The sequence below is a fragment of the Chelonia mydas genome, chromosome 14 (assembly GCF_015237465.2).
Source record: "Chelonia mydas isolate rCheMyd1 chromosome 14, rCheMyd1.pri.v2, whole genome shotgun sequence".
In the NCBI taxonomy this organism is placed as follows: Eukaryota; Metazoa; Chordata; order Testudines; family Cheloniidae; genus Chelonia; species Chelonia mydas.
Genome location: NC_051254.2, coordinates 11,270,804 through 11,289,812, shown reverse-complemented (window position 1 = coordinate 11,289,812; position 19,009 = coordinate 11,270,804).

Below are 19,009 nucleotides of genomic sequence, written 5' to 3'. Positions count from 1 at the left end.
CCTCAAGGAAGGGGGCAGATGGTACGTTAGAGGAGGATTTAAGCACTGGGAGTGTCCTCAATTCCTGATGCCCCATATTGCCTGAGTTTCTCTGATGTGTTAATAAATATGTGTCTTGTAATTTGCAACAATTTTAATCCTGACTAATAACTTTTAAAATGCCATTCAAAGTAAAATGAAACCAAAGTGTCGTGTTGGAACCTGGTCCCAACGGGGGTCCTTATTTTAAATATCAGAGATGGGATAGAATGACTCTCTGTCTACGTACTCATGCTGTTTCCATTAAAGCAGTACAGTATTGTAGCTTCAGCAAAAATACACACACAAACATGCAACAGCTGGAGCCAACATTGCCATGAAATTTAGGAGCAGGGACTGGAAGAGAAACAAGGTGATACCAGCTTAAGAGGGAAGAAAGTGGTTAAGGAGAGGATCTGCCCTATGATCAAAATTTTGGGTAAGGTGTGGATGAGCTTCTGAACAAATGCATACTTCTCCATTCCAACTTCACAATACTACTGAGATCTCTGATCTCTTGCAATCACTTATCCATTGCTCAGTAGCCACACAGCAATTAGTTTAATTTAATGCAAGGAACATGCCTATAAAAATGAATGCTTGGCCAATAATTCAGTCCCCTTACTTATGGAAGTGAGCGTGTATAATGTAATGGAGTTCACAAACAACTATAAAAATGACCAGGGGTCTCTGATACCTTTGTTTTATAACAGTGAAATGAGAAAAGCTGTTCCACATAAATCAGGAAAGGAAGTTTAATTAGTAAAAATCCAACTAGTAGCAAATTACTCCAATGAATATATTTTAGATTTCTTACTTAGAGACATCAACTATCCATTGAAAATGCATGAAACATGACTAGTTTAATTATTTTGTCCTTCGTGGAAGAGTGCTAATTAATTTGGTAATGATAAATATGAGTCTGAATGTCATTTTGAAGTCCCTACAGGTCCTAATTATTCTTAAAGTCTGAAGTATAGGCTTTAAAATAAAAAAGATTACTAGAGGAAAGATTCTTCAAAGGTACAGATGAATTCAGAGATGCATAGTAAAAGAAGTTCTCTTCTTAATGACTGTGCAGTTCTTGATCAATGGTAAAAATATGAAGAGAAAATAGAGAGTCTCAGTCCAGAGCTTGTAGTAATCTGTAGAAAGCAATCCAATAGCTGCAAACTGTTGTACGAACTGTGAGAATGGGCAGAATCAAAATGGAGGAGTAGAGATTACAACAGAAATCATTCAAAACCACTGCCACATGTCTCTTATTGTGATTTCAGAGACCTAGCGCTCCCTGGGTGTGAACTTGATCTGTGAGTGCGCTAACCCATGAGGATGAATTAAAGATAAACCAGCTTTCTGAGAGTTGTTCAAAAAGGTTGGTTTTAAGCTGTTATCAGGTTTTATATCCTGCAACTTTTTTTAGAATGGGCATTTTGCTGTTAAGAAATACACGGCTGCTGATCCAGCTGGGTTTTTGCAGTACGCACTTTGGCTCCCGTCCAGGTTTAATTATAAAATTAAAGAAGGTACATTCTTTGAAAGAAGTGGGAGGTCAAGGTGTGCTAATTAATAATGGAGTCAATTTGATTTTACAAAGGTATGTTTCGTAGATCTTTTATTGTTCAAATCAATTCATGTCAGGGTACATTCCTTCCCAAGCCTTGACCCTGTCAGCTACTCAAACAAAAACATGCATGTCTACTAATAAGCAAAATAATTTCCCTAGTGGATACAATATGTTCCTCTATATCTTAGATAAACATCTATGCAATTATGTAGATAGTGAGTGCCCTTGAAGTTTGTGAAACACACTTGGGAATCCTGAGATATTGTGGTAATCGATATTTTAAACATTGTGACTTGGCCAATCCAATGAATCAGAACAACGATTGTTAAACTTCCTTTTATTCAGAATTAATAGTGGTACTTTACAAGAATTGTAGGGTCAGTACAAAAAAAAAAAGTCTTTTCCCACCAGTGTGGTCAGAAAATATTTTCCATCCCAGGGTTGGGGATAATTCTAAGTGGAAAAATATAATATGAGCCTGGTTTTGTCAGTGATATATTACTAGAACCTCTTAAACTTGCAATAATACAAGGGACATGAAAGCAAAAGGGATATAAGTGCCTCAACTTACAATGATAATGAATACAACAGTTTGCCGGAGTAGCTGTAAATCAAATGTACTGTAGCCATAAAAAAACCCATAAGACATTTGGATGTGATCCTGGACTGCTGTTGCAATATAGAAGCTGTGCATACAAATGAGAAGCCATCCATATTGTATTATGGAGAGGACTCTCTTATTGAAGCAGGAAAGATGATGATAAGAAGTTGTTTTTGGAAAACTACTGAAGCTCAGCTTCATCTTGTTGAAGCCAGTGTAGGGCAATTACATTTGGGACAACATCAATATCCGTTAAATAGAGGAAATGTAATAAGGAAGAAATGTGTGATCATTATGGGTATACATTAAATTCTACGGATTAGAAGACTCAGTGCTTTAACCTCATTTTCAGTTTGGTTTTATTTCTCCGGAATTATTTATTTCTCTTTATGCTTTAGTGCTTTTAACTTTTTTTGTAATGGCATTGCTAGTGCATATTGTACCTACGTCCAGCATACTGAGCCTAATGGAATTCAGAAAACAAAGAAAGCCCCCACGATAGACATTTCAAATCAAAGTACTGTGTATAACACAAGGCTAAAAATGAAGGAAGATAGATACTGCTGGGACCAAATGGACTGCTGGAAACACAATGAAAAATAAAATCTGTAGCAAGGGTGGGCCCCGTTGTTAATGCACTGAACTAGGCTGCACACCTGGTTTCAATCCTTGGCTCTGTCACAGATTGTGTGTGACCATGGGCAAGTCACTTAATCTTTCTGTGTTTCAGTTCCCTGTTGTAAAGTGAGGAGAATGCTCCTTTTCTCTCTTCCTTTAGTCTCTTTTGGTCTATTTAAACTGTAAACTCTGTAGGGTGAGGATTCTCTCTCACCTTGCGTTTGTGCAGTGCTTAGCCCAACAGTGCCACAATCTCACTTGGAGCCTTTAGGTGTGTTACAGTAATACAAGTGGTATTAGAACTTCTCAGTACTAAATCCCATCCTCGGTGTCAGTTAAACTAATACAAATGGATATTCTCACCAGCCCACCAAGGATCCGAGTGGGATTACATGCCCAAATAAGATGAGAGCGGGGTTCAGTCCTTAAGGACTTAGTTACCAAAATGCAACACAAATTATGTAATAGATTTAGAGCAGGGCTGCTGGAATATTTTCTGCAATAATTTGCTGCAAAAATTTTCCTGCTTTGTTTTGGCCAGTTGGAACTCTGGGGAATGTAGAAAGTAAGTGAGGCCTAGTGGGAAAAGCTCATGACTGGGAGCATAGAGAGCTGGTTTCTATTCCTGTCGTTGTCTCAGGCTCCCTGTGTAATCATGGCCAGGCATGTCCCCTCTCTGTGACGGTTTCCCCATTTGTAAGAGGGGGTAATAATACTTCTCAGGTGTGTTGTGAAGCTTCATTGTTTGCAAAGCACTTTGTGAGTCTTGGATAGGGTTGCCAACTTTCTACTTGCACAAAACCAAACACCCTTGCCCCGTCCGCTGTGCCGCCCCTCCTCCGAGGTACTGCCCATGCCCTGCCCCTTCTCCAAGGCCCCACCCCGCTCACTCTATGGAAACACACTCCCTCTATCCCTAACTCTCCACACACACGCACATGCATGCGCACCCTCATTTTCACCATGGGAGGGGGCCTGAGTGTGGGAGGGAGTGAGGACTCCAACTGGGGGTGCGGGCTCTGGGATGGGGAGAGAAATTAGGAGTTCAGAGTGCAGGAGGGGGCTCCAGTTTGAGGCAGTGGGTTGGGATACGAGAGGGGATGAGGGCTCGGGATGGGGCCAGGAGCCCAGGAATGGGGCCAGAAATGAAGGGTTTACGATACAGGAGGGGGCTTCAGGCTGGGTGGGTGGAGCCAGGGGTTCGGAGTATGGGAGGGGGTTCTGGGCCTAGGTGGGGGTTAACATAAGAATGGCCATAGTGAGTCAGGCCAAAGGTCCAACTAGCTCAGTATCCTGTCTTACAACAGTGGCCAATACCAGGTGCCCCAGAGGGAATGAATAGAACAGGTAATCATCACGTGATCCATCCCCTGTCGCCCATTCCCAGCTTCTGGCAAACAGAGGCTGGAGACACCATCCCTACCCATCCTGGCCAATAGCTATTGACGGACCTATCCTCTGTGAATTTATCTAGTTCTTTTTGAACGCTGTTATAGTCTTGGCCTTCACAACATCAAAGTTGTTGGGTTGGGGTGTGGGAGGAGGTACAGGGGCTAGGTGTGCAGGTTCCAGGGTGGGGCCAGAAATGAGGGGTTCAGGGTGTGGGAGGGGGCTCTGGGCTGGGGCAGGAGGTTGGGGTACTGGGCGGGGGGTGAGAGTTCTGGCTGGGGGTGCAGACTCTGGGGCTGAATGGTTTGGGGTGTAGGAGAGTGTTCTGGGCTGGGACTGAGGGGTTTGGAGAGTGGGAGGGAGATTAGGGCATGGGGGGTGAGGGCTCCAGCTCGGGGTGCGGGCTCTGAGGTGGGGCTGGGGATGAGGGATATGGGGTGCACACGGGTGCTCCAGGCTGGGATTGAAGGGATTGGCGGTAGGAGGGGGCCTCAGGGGTGCAGGCTCTGGGCAGCGCCTTCAAGCAGCTCCCGGAAGCAGCAGCAGCATTGTCCCCTCTCCGGCTCCTATGCAGAGGCATGGCCTGGTGACTCTGCACACTGCTCCCTCTGGAGGCGCCACCGCCACAGCTCCCCTTGGCTGCGGTTCCTGGCCAATGGGAGCTGCAGTGGCAGCGCTTGGGGTGGGGGCAGAGTGCAGAGCCCTCTGGCAGCCCCTACACATAGGAGCCAGAGGAGGGACATACCCAGGAGCCATGTGGCGCAGAGGCTAGCAGGGAGCCTGCCAGCCCCGCTGCATGGAGCCACCAACTGGACATCAATGGCCCGGTCAGCAGTGCTGACCGGAGCCACCAGGATGCCTTTTCAACCAGGTGTTCTGGTCGAAAACCAAACACCTGGTCACCCTAGTCTTCAAAGGTGAGGGTGCTATACTTGCATACAATATTATAAATCAATAATATACCTGGCTTGATGTCAGCTAACTTCTCTCTCGAAAGCCTGTTCAGTCCAATACATGTGTGTTTTGGTTTTCCTAGTCATGAAAAAATATCTGTTCAGGAAAGAGAGAGGTGTTTAGCAGCTGGGCAAAGGAAGTAAAGTTTAAATGTCGGTCTCAAAATCTTGCCCTGGATGTGCTATAAATTATTTAAACTTTGATAAATCATTCTAGTGGAGCAGACAGTCAGCATTCGCAGGCAGTACACATTTCATGCATTCTTTCTTTGCCAACACAGAGACTATTTATATAAACATTGTAACTGTTTCCTATTGAAGAGAGTAATGTATAAAATCCAAACTGTTGTGCATCCCTGCTGCTTAACTGATCTTTTCATGGGCAGGGCTGGTAACTGTGGTCAATATTTTAGATATTCACCCTAGAGGGCTATCAAGAGTAGTGGAAATTTGAGGGGGAAACATGAGGGGGGAAGAGAGATGGGTGGGTAAGGAAAATTGTCACATCGTGTCACAGTTTCAGCAAACGTTTATCTAGAATGCCACTGTTTCTCTGCCAACGGTGCTGACTACAGTACCCAGTATCTGCTGGCACACTGTGTATGGAAGAGCAGATGCTGTGCATTTGCTAAAGCAGATGTGAAGGGTGAAAATAAAAATGAAAGGCAAGCCATACCCCTTGGCAGAAAAAAAAAATTCAGAGCCCTTGTGTATGATTTTGCATAATTTCTGCCTATCCTTTTGCTGTTGCTTTTAATCTGGTGAGAAAATATATTGGAGGCAATGAGCCTGCTTCTCTTCTCGTGTACACAGGGGTAAATCAGTTGTTAGTGCCAGCTCAGAATCAGACTCAAAGGGAAAGAAATAACCAAGAAACATGGTAGATTTGATCTTTCAGATGGTCAAGATGTGGAACGTCCACTGCAATCAATGGGTGATGTGTGCATGGAATGGTTACAGAATCACAGACTGCTTTTGTCCTGGCATTTCCATGGGTTACTTCATCTCAGCCCTGATAATCCCTGCATTTTCCCCCCTCCACTTTAAAAGGCAATTTTTTTTTCTGCAAACTGATATTTCTTCAAGGAAATGGTGAAAAGTCCTCTAGGAAAACTTGACAAAAAGTTGGACAGAACAGAGACATTACCTGCTAAGATCTGAGTTCACCTTTTCTTGACTGTTCCTGCCACAGGAGAACATCTTAAGACTTCAATGTTGCAATCACATCCAAGCTTGCACATCCTTATGCCTATGCATAGTCCCACTGAGATCAGTGGAGATCCATATGGGCCCAATTGCAGGATCAGGACCAAAAGCAGTCTTGGAGCAGACAGTTTTCTGCCAGGGAAAGTGGTGAGCTGTTTCGTTTATTTGTTTGTTTTTTATTTGGTGATAATGTGAAAACTAAAAATATCAGGAACTATAACAAAAAGGACTGCAAAATTTATATGAACAAATGGCAGCAGAATTCACAAAGAATAGCCTTGACAGGGAGAGAAAAAAGGAAACCAGGCACCACTTTTTCTTTTAATTTCTAACATTATTATTAGTTGTTGTTGTTATTTGCATTATGGTAATACTCTGAGGCTCCAGTCCCATTGTGTGAGGCTCTGTACATGCCTATTTTAACAACACTACCTGCCCTGAAGAGTGTGTGATTTAAATAGACAAGTGATGGGAGGAGAAATAGAGGCACAGAGATGTGAAGTGACACTCTCAAGGTTACACAGCAGGTCAGTGGTCAAGCTGGGAATAGAATCATAGTGTCCTGACTCCCAGTCCAGTACCCTATCTGTTAGGTTATGTCATTTATTTGTGGTTGGGCTGTTGCTTTAGATAAACATATGAATGTGAAGAGCTGCTGTGGGGTTTCTCTATGGGGTCAGTCCCATGAAATGCAGAGTAAACCTCAACTCTTTTGAATGGAGTGCTTGTTACTCCAGAGGATTAGGCCCTATTGTGTATCTCTAAGGCGCAAAACACAGTAGCACTGATTGCACTAGTCTGTTATTGGTGACCACACCACTGTGCTGAGATTTGTCATTTCATACCTCATTTGCCACTTCCAGTGGTGATTTCCAAACCCCCATAACCTATCCTGTACCACTCCATCCTTAACACAAACAACTGACTTCACAGCTTCTGGGTGCTTTGTTTGGGGGACAGCTTTCTTGGAACATGAATGCAGGGAGCAATTGTGGTGACTGTTGGTCTTCTCTACAGATGGAGAAGTCAGTTTGGGTAACTTGGAGCTGGTGTGTAGTCCTGCTGAGCCCACATATGTATATATTTCGAAGATCAGGGCCTAAGATGTGAACTAAACCTTTACCCAATGCTTGAGACTGTATGTTACCATTTCTGAGATTCAAACAAGTATGTTAATTTTTTAAACTATGTTTATTAAATATATACATCTCTCTCTAGATATTTTAAAAGCTAACATATGATATTTGAATCTCAGAAATGCCTTACAGAATACACACACCTTTACTTTCATTCATGTCTGCGTTTCTTGGTTCCAACCAGTAGCTAAAGGGAAGCACAAAAAAAATCACAGGAGAGACCATTCGTGTGATATTCTAGCTCTAACCACAACTGGAAAGTATCCAAAAGCTTGTGCCCATGTGATTTCCCTTCTAGTTCTGTGGATTTGAGCATTTCAGATAATCATTCAGACTCTCCCAGAGTTCTGTAGTGCAATTTGCTTACCGTCATTCCCCTCATTTGATGGAATCCTTAAGGCAGTCAGTAAATGCTGCTGATTCATACATAAAGCTGCTGAATCCAGTTATGGTCAGTTACAGGTGGTATTCATTTGGGTGATGTGTAGGATGGAAGTCATGCCTGCCTACACATACACAGTCGCCATTCTGTTAGAAAGCTGATCAGCACTCTCTCTAGACGCCTGAATCAATGCTTCAGCTTGAGTGCCACTGAAGGCCTAAGGACGATGCAAGTTACAAGCCCTCAGCACTTCTCTGGGTTAGGTCCTTAGTGCAATATTTAATGCATTGACAAAATGGTTTGAGCCACATCTCAAGGGCAACATTTGAACCATATTTCTATGCTTTGCAGACAATGGACCTAGTCCTGATATTCTCTCTCACTTTGTATTCTATCCTCTTGATGTCAGCCAGAGTAAGGACTGTGTATACACTAGGGTGACCAGATGTCCCGATTCTATAGGGACAGTCCCAATATTTGGGGCTTTGTGTTATAGGTGCCTATTCTCCCCCCCCACCCCCACCCCCATCCTGATTTTTCATAGTTGCTGTCTGGTCACCCTAGTAAAAACTGTGGACCAGTTTATATTTATTTGCAGAAGGCATTTACCCTTCAAGCTCTAAGCACAAATACGGGCAATTAAAGCAACCAGCAAATTATAAGGAATAAAAACCACTTAGAGGACTCCAGCCCCAGCATCAGCGCCATATCTTCCCTACAACTTTAGCCTCTCAGGCAAGTGTCCAAGTGATCAATGAGGTTTCCATTGTGCCTTGCAGGCTAAGAGATTTGGGTTCTGCAAAGGCTTTCATAGTCTTGTTTATCTCAACTCCTATCCTCCTCCTCCTACCCATCTCTTGTGTACATTCAATCGCAACATCATTTTTATAAGCTTGCTTTTGTTGGAATACATCCGATGAAGTGAGCTGTAGCTCACGAAAGCTTATGCTCAAATAAATTGGTTAGTCTCGAAGGTGCCACTAGTACTCCTTTTCTTTTTGCGAATTCAGACTAACGCGGCTGCTACTCTGAAATAAGCATCTCGGTTTTTCACATGGAGAAGATATTTAAGACTGATTCTTCCTTAGTCTGATGACAAAGGTTGTTCTGAAGGCGGAAAGGCCTGCTATCCATCCAGAAACCCACCCAACCTCAGCCATTATCTTCCCAGCACATGTAGCTAACTAAACCAAGCATTTAAAAATGATGTTGCAACTGAATGTACAATTCATTGATTAGTATGTCAAAAAGTAATTGCTGGAACGTGTACTAGTTGTATCAGGTAATGTGAGCCTAATTTGATTTAACCATTAAGCATCCCTTTTTCAGAAATGCTAGTTTCTGAATCTCTAACTTCTCACATTTGGAAAATGCCAACAGACAAAAGATTGCTCTTTAGAACAGGGCATGTGAAAATATCAGACATTATATGCAGGTGATAAATCTGTTAGGTTCTTTAACAGATTTATTTATTTTTGTCTGGTAATATTTGTGTCAAGAAGAGACATCTAATACAGCTGGCAATGATGTTACATATAGTCCGAGTAGAAATAATCAGGAATTCCTAATTGGCAATAAGTATATTTATGTACCACGTTACATAGTTCAGATATTGTTCTCTTCATTATAATAGCATACGGAAATACTACAGTGTTTTCCCAAAGGCTGAGCATGATTTATTGGTATGTGTGCTCTGTTATACACACAGCTCCTATTGTGATTAATGTGAGGTCTGCACATACGTTAACCCTTAAGAAACTAGCTAATTCCCAGGTGGATGAGATCCTTTAACTGGCTAATTTCAAAGAGCTAGATCCTGCCTCTCTTACCCATGTTGAGCAATACCTTACTCTGCCAGCATTCCTATTCATTTCCTCCCACCGTGCACAGATAAAAGGAAGCACTCTTAGATTGCAGATGTTACCTGCATATTCAGGAGTAGCCCAGGGTTTAGTAACACACCTGAATTGTGCACCAGTGTGACAAACTCCCAAAAGCACCAACAGGATCTTCTCCAAGCTTTCCCATTTAATCAACATTAGCCCCATCTTGTCTGGATTGGACCACCATCAGCAAGTCTTCACTCAAGCCCCAAACTCCTATAAACCCTGTGATACATTTTCCAGCACAAAAGCCAGGTCAGATGTTACAGACCTAGATCTGAGTGTCAGTATACTGAATATTTCACAGTCCATCTCTTCCCCCATGAGCCCTACCAGTGGCTTCTTGCATACTGAGCAAGAGAGATGACGAAATAGACCCCCATGGCATGTGAGACCCTTTGGGGAAGAAGAGCAATAGCCCACAGTTACCCCCTGGGTCTTCTCAGAAAGCTCAGAATGGAATCACTTAACAGCAATGCCATCCGCCCCTTCCAGGTGTGCCCAGGAACACAGTCAGATGATCATTGTCTGAGGTACCAAAAGCTGCTGACAGATCTAAAAGAATCAGCATTGACAAACAGAACAGTTCATGAACGTTCTATAGGGTGGAAACTATTTATTCATTCCAGCTATTCGTAGTGAATAATGAATTTGCATCTGGGCATCATATCTGGGTGATCCCATGCTCTAGTACTAATTAGATACAATACTTGAATCTCCTCACAGCTGTGTGTGACAGAAATGGGTTAGTACCTGGCGATTTTCTTCTGCTGTCTTCCATACAAATGGCTGGCCATATATATATATTCCATAATGTATGTTACAGTGTTGCTGTATTCTCTGACTTTTTTGACATCCCCCTTTATCCCTGAGGGCCTGATCATTGTCCTCCTAGCCCAAGAATCACCTGAGGCTATTTCCTTACTGAAAACTGGTATGAACTTTCCATCAGATTTCCTTTAATATTTGGATACCTCATTCGTATGACATGCTGGAGGGGGGCCATCCAAATAACACTCAACAAACCAAAGGGATCCACATGTCACACTGCACAATGCTGCTGCAACAGAAAACCTCTAAGCCTTACACTTAAATTTGATCAGTTATAACATCATTGCAAGCTGGTGGTCTTCCTTGGTTAATAAGGTCACAATCCTCTGGCCTGGAACAAAGGCACCTTTACACTCCCCCCAGTCTTGGGGTAGAGCTCGCTCTAAGGGCTGATCTAACTAATACTGGGTGCCTTTGGTCCCAAAATTGTATTTTAGCAGCCAGGGGCTGTGAAGATGTGGGGATGCCCTAACCTACCCTTCTTTCATTGGCTTCTCCACCCACATCATGGGCTAGGCAGTGGGATGGAGCTGAAGTGAGGATCTAGCCCTAAATGTGGGTTGCAAAATATTTTCTTCTGTCCAAGCCTGCAGTGAGCCCATTATGTCTATTCAAGGCCCTAAGTGGAGAGGGAATTCTCCCTTGACACAACTGCATATTTCTCATTACTATCATATGAATGTGGGCTTCTAAAGGAGACTGAACCCTAGTAATTAAATAAAATCGTTCTTCTTTTCAGTGTTCTGTCAATACCCTTGAATTGATATGTACTTTTTAATTATGCATGAAAATATCATTCTCTATTCCAGGTTTCTAATGGAGAGCCCAGTCATGTAAACCCACTCTACCAGGCTCTAGGGTGACCAGATGTCCTGATTTTATAGGGACGGTCCCGATATTTGGGGCTTTGTCTTATATAGGTTCCTATTACCCCCTCACCCCCATCCTGATTTTTCACACTTGCTGTCTGGTCACTCTACCAGGCTCATCCTTGCTACTAAGTGTAATCCCATTAAATGAATCAGCTATTGACTATTAATATTCTATTTGTATTGTGGTAGTGCCTAGGAGCTCCAGTAATGGCCCAGGACCCCATTGTGCTAGGTGTTGTACATACACAGAAGAACAAGATGGTTCCTACTCCAAAAAGTTTTCAATGTAAATTCTATTGGGTGCTGCGTAAGAGGGGGCAGGGTTAACATAACGACCTTGTCCTGCTTGGGACTTGCAGCGTGTGCCACTTAATAATGCACTAAAAAGAGGACTGGCTGTGGTGATCAGAGAAGCTCTAATTTGGGCTATGTTGCATCTGAACAGAATGCTTTCAAGCCTCAAGCCTAGTTCTGCTTAGTACAATATTTTCACCAAAGGCTTATCCATCCCTTTTGAAGCCATTTGATGTTATTTACTGCTTGAAATAGCATTAGTCTCCTGGGCCTCCTTACTTTCACGCTAGAGCTAGCTGGCAAGGATGGATACCTGTCTTGACTTAACGCACGCAACAAAAGACAAAGATGGGAACTTTTCCATTTGTCAGTCACAGAAACTATTTAACACACAGCCACTTTCATGTACAATAAAAAAGATTCTCATCTTCCCAACCATGTAAAAGAAAGTCTGATTAGACAATTCTGAAACTTCATCTTATGCCATTGGCTTTTCTGAGAATGCCCAGAATGAAAGCCTGGTGTTGTTTCAGCACTAAAAATGCATATGTTCTGAGGGACAGAGTCCAAATATAGAAGGTGCCAGAATCTGATCTTGGTTACTCTGGTGTAAATCCAGGTAACGCCAGTTAAATCAGTAGAGCAGCTCTAAGCTTGCACTGGTATAATTGAGGTCGTAATATCACCCATTAATTCCATACGTGCTACAAATACTGATGTTTTTAATCTGTCTCTAAGTGTGCCCTGAAAAAAAAATTAGAAACATGAAGGGTGGTTTTATCCTAAAGCTGTGATTTAATATTCCTAATGATACATGACTGAGATCCTTTTCCTAGTTTGTAAAGAAGTCTTGGACTACTGCTCCCCTCTATGGAGCTTTTAGCTGATCCCAGCAAATTAAGGGAAAGAAAGGTTTGAAGCAGCAATATTAGCCACTTCATAATCCTCCACAAATAGCACAATTCACAGGGCCACATTTTCAGCCTGGCCTTACCAGTTTTTCCTGGTTTTGCCCCTTACAATAATTGTGAATGCAGTTTGGATCTGTCAGACAGCGAAGTACAGGATTGTGACTGCAAGTCAGGGAGGAGGAAATTTAAATGTCATAAATGGCATCTGCGCTTGTGTGTGTTATCTGAGGCCACTCTCTGATCCCACTTGAAATTAAAACTAGGAGACCAGACCAAAAGTTGCATGTGGTTTTTATGTTGAGAGAGCTGCACAAGTATGCCTGAAGATAAATGTTGTCAAAATTAGGAGATGCAGTTCATATAGAGTAGGATTTTCAAAACAGCCTAAGTGATTTAGCAGCATAAATCCCTAAACCACTTCAGCATTTTTGAAAATGCCACCCACAGTGTACAAAAGGCAGCATCCTGTTCACTTTACTCACAGAAGATGACTCACTTATTTCAATGTGTCAGCTTGAAAGGCAAGCAGGATTTGCCCTAAAGTCTTTCTAGGCTTAGTCCAACTCCCACTGGAGTTCAAAAGAAGTCTTTCCACTGAATTTCCTTGGAGCTCAATGGGCCTCTGGTGGCAAATTAAAGCTACCATTAGGCATATATCAGATAAAAACTATTTGCCCATAACCAAAGAGAGATGACAGCAAAATATTTAAATTTCATGGGTTATGTCTGATACCAGCAAGCAAAGGAGTGAAAACACAAAATACCAAACTCTGAGGACTCTGGTGAATTGATTATGGAGCAGAGGGTAAAAAACTTGTCACAGCTGCAGCAGCACCTAGATTCCCAGATGATATATGCAGTGGATCTGGGTTCTGTGCCAGCTTCCTCTGTAACACCATACAGGGAATTGAGTGTAGGGGAGGGCATGGCTAGTGGATCCACAACTACACAGATCCACTGGCTAACAGATCCCATGGAGCGGGGGGAAGCACAGGGATAGCAACTACTACTGCAACCCAGAGGCTGCTGTAGAAAGGGTGGAACCATTTCTCTGGTCTACTGCAGGAGGATACAGGAATCTGTCTACAAATTGGGGAGGGATAGCTCAGTGGTTTGAGCATTGGCCTGTGAAACCCAGGGTTGTGAGTTCAATCCTTGAGGGAGCCAGTTAGGGATCTGGGGCAAAAATTGGGAAGTGGTCCTGCTTTGAGCAGGGGGTTGAACTAGATGACCTCCTGAGGTCCCTTCTAACCCTGATATTCTTTTACCTGCAGAGAACTCCTGTGCAAAGTCCATTTTCCTATACTGGGCATCGTGTAGGAAGGATTGGTATAAAAATAACCAGTGACAGCTCAACTTTGGGACACGGCATTAGATAGAGTGCTCTGTGATGATGGGATTTGTGTTGATCTACGTCGTTTCTTGTGTACTAGGTTTTATATTTCTGGCCATCAGTGGTAGCATTTTTCATGTTTCCCAAGCAACAATGCCCCTTGTGTCTCAGGCACAGTGAGGAATCACCGTGGGTGGAGGCACCAGGCATCACAAAAAAGAACTCCGAATCCAATCCACGTGAGGAGAGGGGAGAAGTCACTCTAAGTAGCATGCATTAGGGAGGTGGCTTGAGCCCCACCTGAGGGGTGGGGTTCCATCTTCTTAATGTAAAGAGAACTCAGAGACCCAGATGGGACCAAACAATTCCAGACCATCCTCGAGGCTTAAAATTCCATCTCTCCTGCAGGGAGTTTCCTGCCTGGCAACATTAATTCCACCAAATAACGACGAGTTTTGGTAAATAAAATTACTCCTTTTTTGCAGGACAGGTGAGATTTTTGTTTGTTTGTTTACAGCTTAAAGATTGTATGCCGAGGAGATTCTATTAAATTAAAGCCAATAAGAAAATGTGAGCATACAAATAAATAAGAGACCTAAATATAACTCCCAGAGGATGATTTTTAGCTACAGGGTGAGTCTATTGACTCCTGCAGAAGAAGAATGTTACTTAGCAATGCCTCTGGCAGAGACAGAGAGTGAGGAAAGCATCACACCACTGGGAAAAGGGGGTGGGGGGAAGATTTAGCTTCATCAAGCAAAGAGTGAAATCCTCAGAAATTTACTATAGCCATGAACAAGGTGAATGAGGGAAGTGCAGGTGTTCACACCAAGGAGCACAATATGCCCGAGCTCTTAAGCTGCGATGATAAACCTGTATTCTCAAGTAGCACAGCAGTTGTTGGGGTGGTTTAGTTAGTTTTAGACGTGTTTATGAAAGTGTCAGGCCTCCAAAGGATTCGATTGGTATGAACCTGTCTGAGACAAAGGTGGATTGAACAGAGGAGAGAGAGCCATGGGAGGAAGAATAACACTTGAAGGTTGGTGAGGGGGAGGAAGGAGAATAAATGGCAAAACAGCGAAGTTCATAAAAAACGAGAGAATGGCAGCTAAAGAGAACACATTCCTGTGGTAAAACAGGGACAAGTTATGACTCAAATGGGGAAAAGGAGGAGACTTCATCTACTGCTCCAAAGACTATGACAAATGGACCCATAAGCTCAAATTCAGGTGTGTCCCCATGCTATTTTCAAGAGCCCCATCTCATGCACTGCCTCTTTTTTCGTCTAAGATGCCCATCCTAATGCGTGCCACGCAATTCCAAGTCTTTAGTGGCTCAGAACCTGCCATCTCTCCCTAGCAGTGTTTCTGCCCACTTTCCACTCTGTTTGTGTTGGCAAAACATGAAAACCTTGGGCAGACATTTAGCTGCCTCAGTTTATATGCGCTAATGATCTTAACCTGAGGCAGAAGGTCACACTAGAGGGTAATTGTGATGTCTTCTGGTCTGCAAATCTATGAAATGTTGCTGCAAAGACTGGCTGCTCTAGGAACCCCTATATGAACCAGATGAGCAGATAATCATAGGAACCTCTGCAGAATTTCATTCCCATTTTTAGTGAACATTTTGTCTTCACTGCCTTTTTTGGACCAGGTCTGCTTGCCTAGTAAAAAAGTTAAGGATCAGCTCACAAGTCATTCACAAATGGTGAAATGCACCCCGGATAGCTGGCCAGTACACCACCTTAGGCCTTTAAACTAGATCTTCAGTGGGTCATAAGTGGTGCATATGCTTTGGGCTGGCCCTTAGTACAGGGGTGGATTCACCCCAGCAAACAAGAGGTTTGTATTACTCAGTCGTTTATTGCAAATAAATTCAACGAGCTCTGACCAATACAAAGCCTGATTTGATGCCTCTATTGATGTCAGCATTGATTTAGTCCAGCTGAGGATTTGGCGCAACATTCACATCTTGGTAGTGATGTCTTTTGAATGGACCACTGAACCGGAACTCAGGAGACCTGGTTCTATTCCTGGCTCTGCCACTGGGAAGCTTGGGCAAGTCACTTCACCTCTCTGTGCCTCAGTTTCCCTATCAGTAAAATGGGGATAATGATGCTTGCTTCCTTTGTAAAGTGCTTTGAGATCTATTCATGAAAAGTGCCGTCTAAGAGCTAGGTATCGTTATTAGTAAAATCAATATAAAATATTCTATACACACTTGAATACAAGTACTTATTGCTTTGACATATCTAAATTCAAATGAATCCAACTTAGCCAGTAAATTTGCCATTAAGTGCACTGTTGCCGATCTTCCGAATCATTTTTATATCACCAGCGTAAATTCCTTCTTGCTCCTATGCAAACTCCATTGACTGTAATGGAGATATGTGAGGGATATGTCTTGGCAGAATTTGTCCCAGGGCTATTATTCCGCAGCTGAGAAAAAGACAGGAAAAATATGATGCGTTCCTCTAAAAATCTGTCTTTTTAGGGGTTGTATGAGGGTCATGCATAAATTATTTATCACTGAGAGACTCTGTAGGTGTTCTGTTCCCCCATCTGCCCTTACAACAGCTGATATACAGATAGTCCTGGGAATGTAAAATTGCTATATAACCTAAATCTGCTGAAGCTGAAGGCTTCAAATTTTTGAAAGAAAGTCATAGCGATATACCCAATGCCTGATGAATAAGGCAAACGTAACATAAAATGAGAATCTCAAATCTCAGCAAGGGAAAATTGAAAAAGAGGGGAAAAGGCAGTATTTATCCTAGATAATAAGCCATTTAGGCTGAAACATAGCTCTAAGAATCATTCTTCAGAGAGCCTGTTACACACAGTACGCAAATGTCCATACAAATAACTGATACACAGATTATGGGCAAATATCCACACTAAAAATTTAATTCAGCATTTCAGCTTCCTCCCTTATGGTAAACAAAATGCTGATGTGAACTAGAACATAAATCAAGAGGAAGCATATGACAGAGAGATGCACAGACATGGTGTTTATCCAACAATACACTTGAAACCTGATGTTAGCACTGAACTCTTTACAAATTGCTGTTAGTAAAAACAAAAATGCCAAAGTTTGTCTTCATTGGTTTCATACGTTAGGTGAAAGACACTGGAATTTGTCTCATTTTTTTTTCCTAATAAGGAAGTTCTTACAAGGTGAACTGCTTCATGCTTATTAATTTAAAATCTCCACATCCCAGCCAAGAGTGGGATGTGAAGGTGAAAGGGAGATTCCTCTCCGTGCTGCACACATAATGTGTGGGCTGGATCTAAGCTTTGCCATCAGCAGCATTCTTGGGGAAGAAACTCAGTTGGGGACCACAAGAAAAAAAGCTTTTACTAATAATTTTAAAATTCTGTAGTTCGTTTGTATTTTTAAAAATGACCACCTAAATTGGATTTGGTTTTTCTGTATTTTTCTGTTTGTTTTGTTATCTTTCAAACATAGGTCTCAAAATGAAGAATTGCCGGTAAGGTAGATTTTGAATCTGCCACTACACCCCCAGTGAATTGTTGATCGCTTGGAATCTTGAAATCAAGACTGGCTGTGTTTCTAACATGTCCTTCCCTTCAACACATTATTGGCTCTATGCAGGAATAATTGGGTGAAATTCTATGACCTGCATTATTATTTTAAAGCACCATAATGGTCTGTCTAGCTCTCTTGGGAAATTGTGTTTTCAATTACCATAGGCTGAGTGCCTCATGCTTTTTAAGGTCTTTATCCTGGCAACACCACTGTGAGATAGGGCAGGGCTGTTATCCTCCATTTACAGAGACTAAGGCTACAAATGAGTGTGAAATCAGTGGGTATTACTTGGCATGGCTAAGCCATGCCTTTGCGGCCACTACTCATGCTACCGCAGCTACACTACTAATTATACTCACACTCACTTGACGAGGGCGAGTTGTGAGTATGTGTACATGAGCAGGAGAACCATGCCCCTAGCTCATACTGCAGATTTATCCTTAGTGACTTACCAAAGGTCACACAGAAAGCAGTAGAGTAGGTTCAATTTCCTATCTTTCCCTTCCTCTCTGTCACTTCTTTCCTTAATATCCATGCATATATGGTCACTGCAGCCCAGCCTCCAGCTAGACTACCAACATGTGAATGGGGAATTAAGGGCTTCCACCTATGGAGTTTATCCCAGTGGATGATCTCATTCATTAGGCTGGCATGATGTTCATGCATTGTTGTGACTCTGTGAGTCTTCTGTCATGGGGCGTGGCGGTATTTTAAAATCATTATGGTGCATCCCCAAATCATCATGCCCTGTCAGAATGTTTAACTGTGATATGATGCTGCATCTCTGCCTTCTCTTCATTAAAGCTGATGGAGTAGCTTTTGATTAATAAGAGATCTGGTTAATTTTGCTAGTCAACTGACTCACTGAATACATTTGAATATTAGTGATATTTCAACATTTTCTCTGAATATTTTTACTAGTAGTTAATGAGCTCTAATATCTGTGCTCTGTTGAGGCATATGAAGGTCAGACTTATCTTGGAAACTTTGACACGTGTAACCCACACTAGAAGTGGCCTGTCCACTAGAGAGGTTAATGAGTTGGCTGTATATGTTAATGAGGGGTCTAATACAAAGTCCACTGAAGTCCATGAGAGTCTTTTCTTTTACTTCAATGGGCTTTGAATCAGGTCCTAGAAGATTAGGCCAGCCTATGATGGAGCTTCTAGGAGGACTGTGGTCTTAGTCTTATAGTAGAGGCTCTTGCTCTTAATTCTGCAGGTCCTAAGTTCAAACATCAGTCTCATTTTAGGCAAGGCTGGCTACATATGCCAATTGTATGCAGAACTCAGGATGTTATGCTTCAAAAATACAGCCCTCTACCATTAGCTGGCAAGAATACTAGGGCTCATATCTTCCTTATATGCCAACTATTCGAAGGAAACCATCACGAACAGCATGAAGCCATTATCGCTGCACACAATGAAACACACACATTCCATGTATTACAACAGTTCTTATATCTG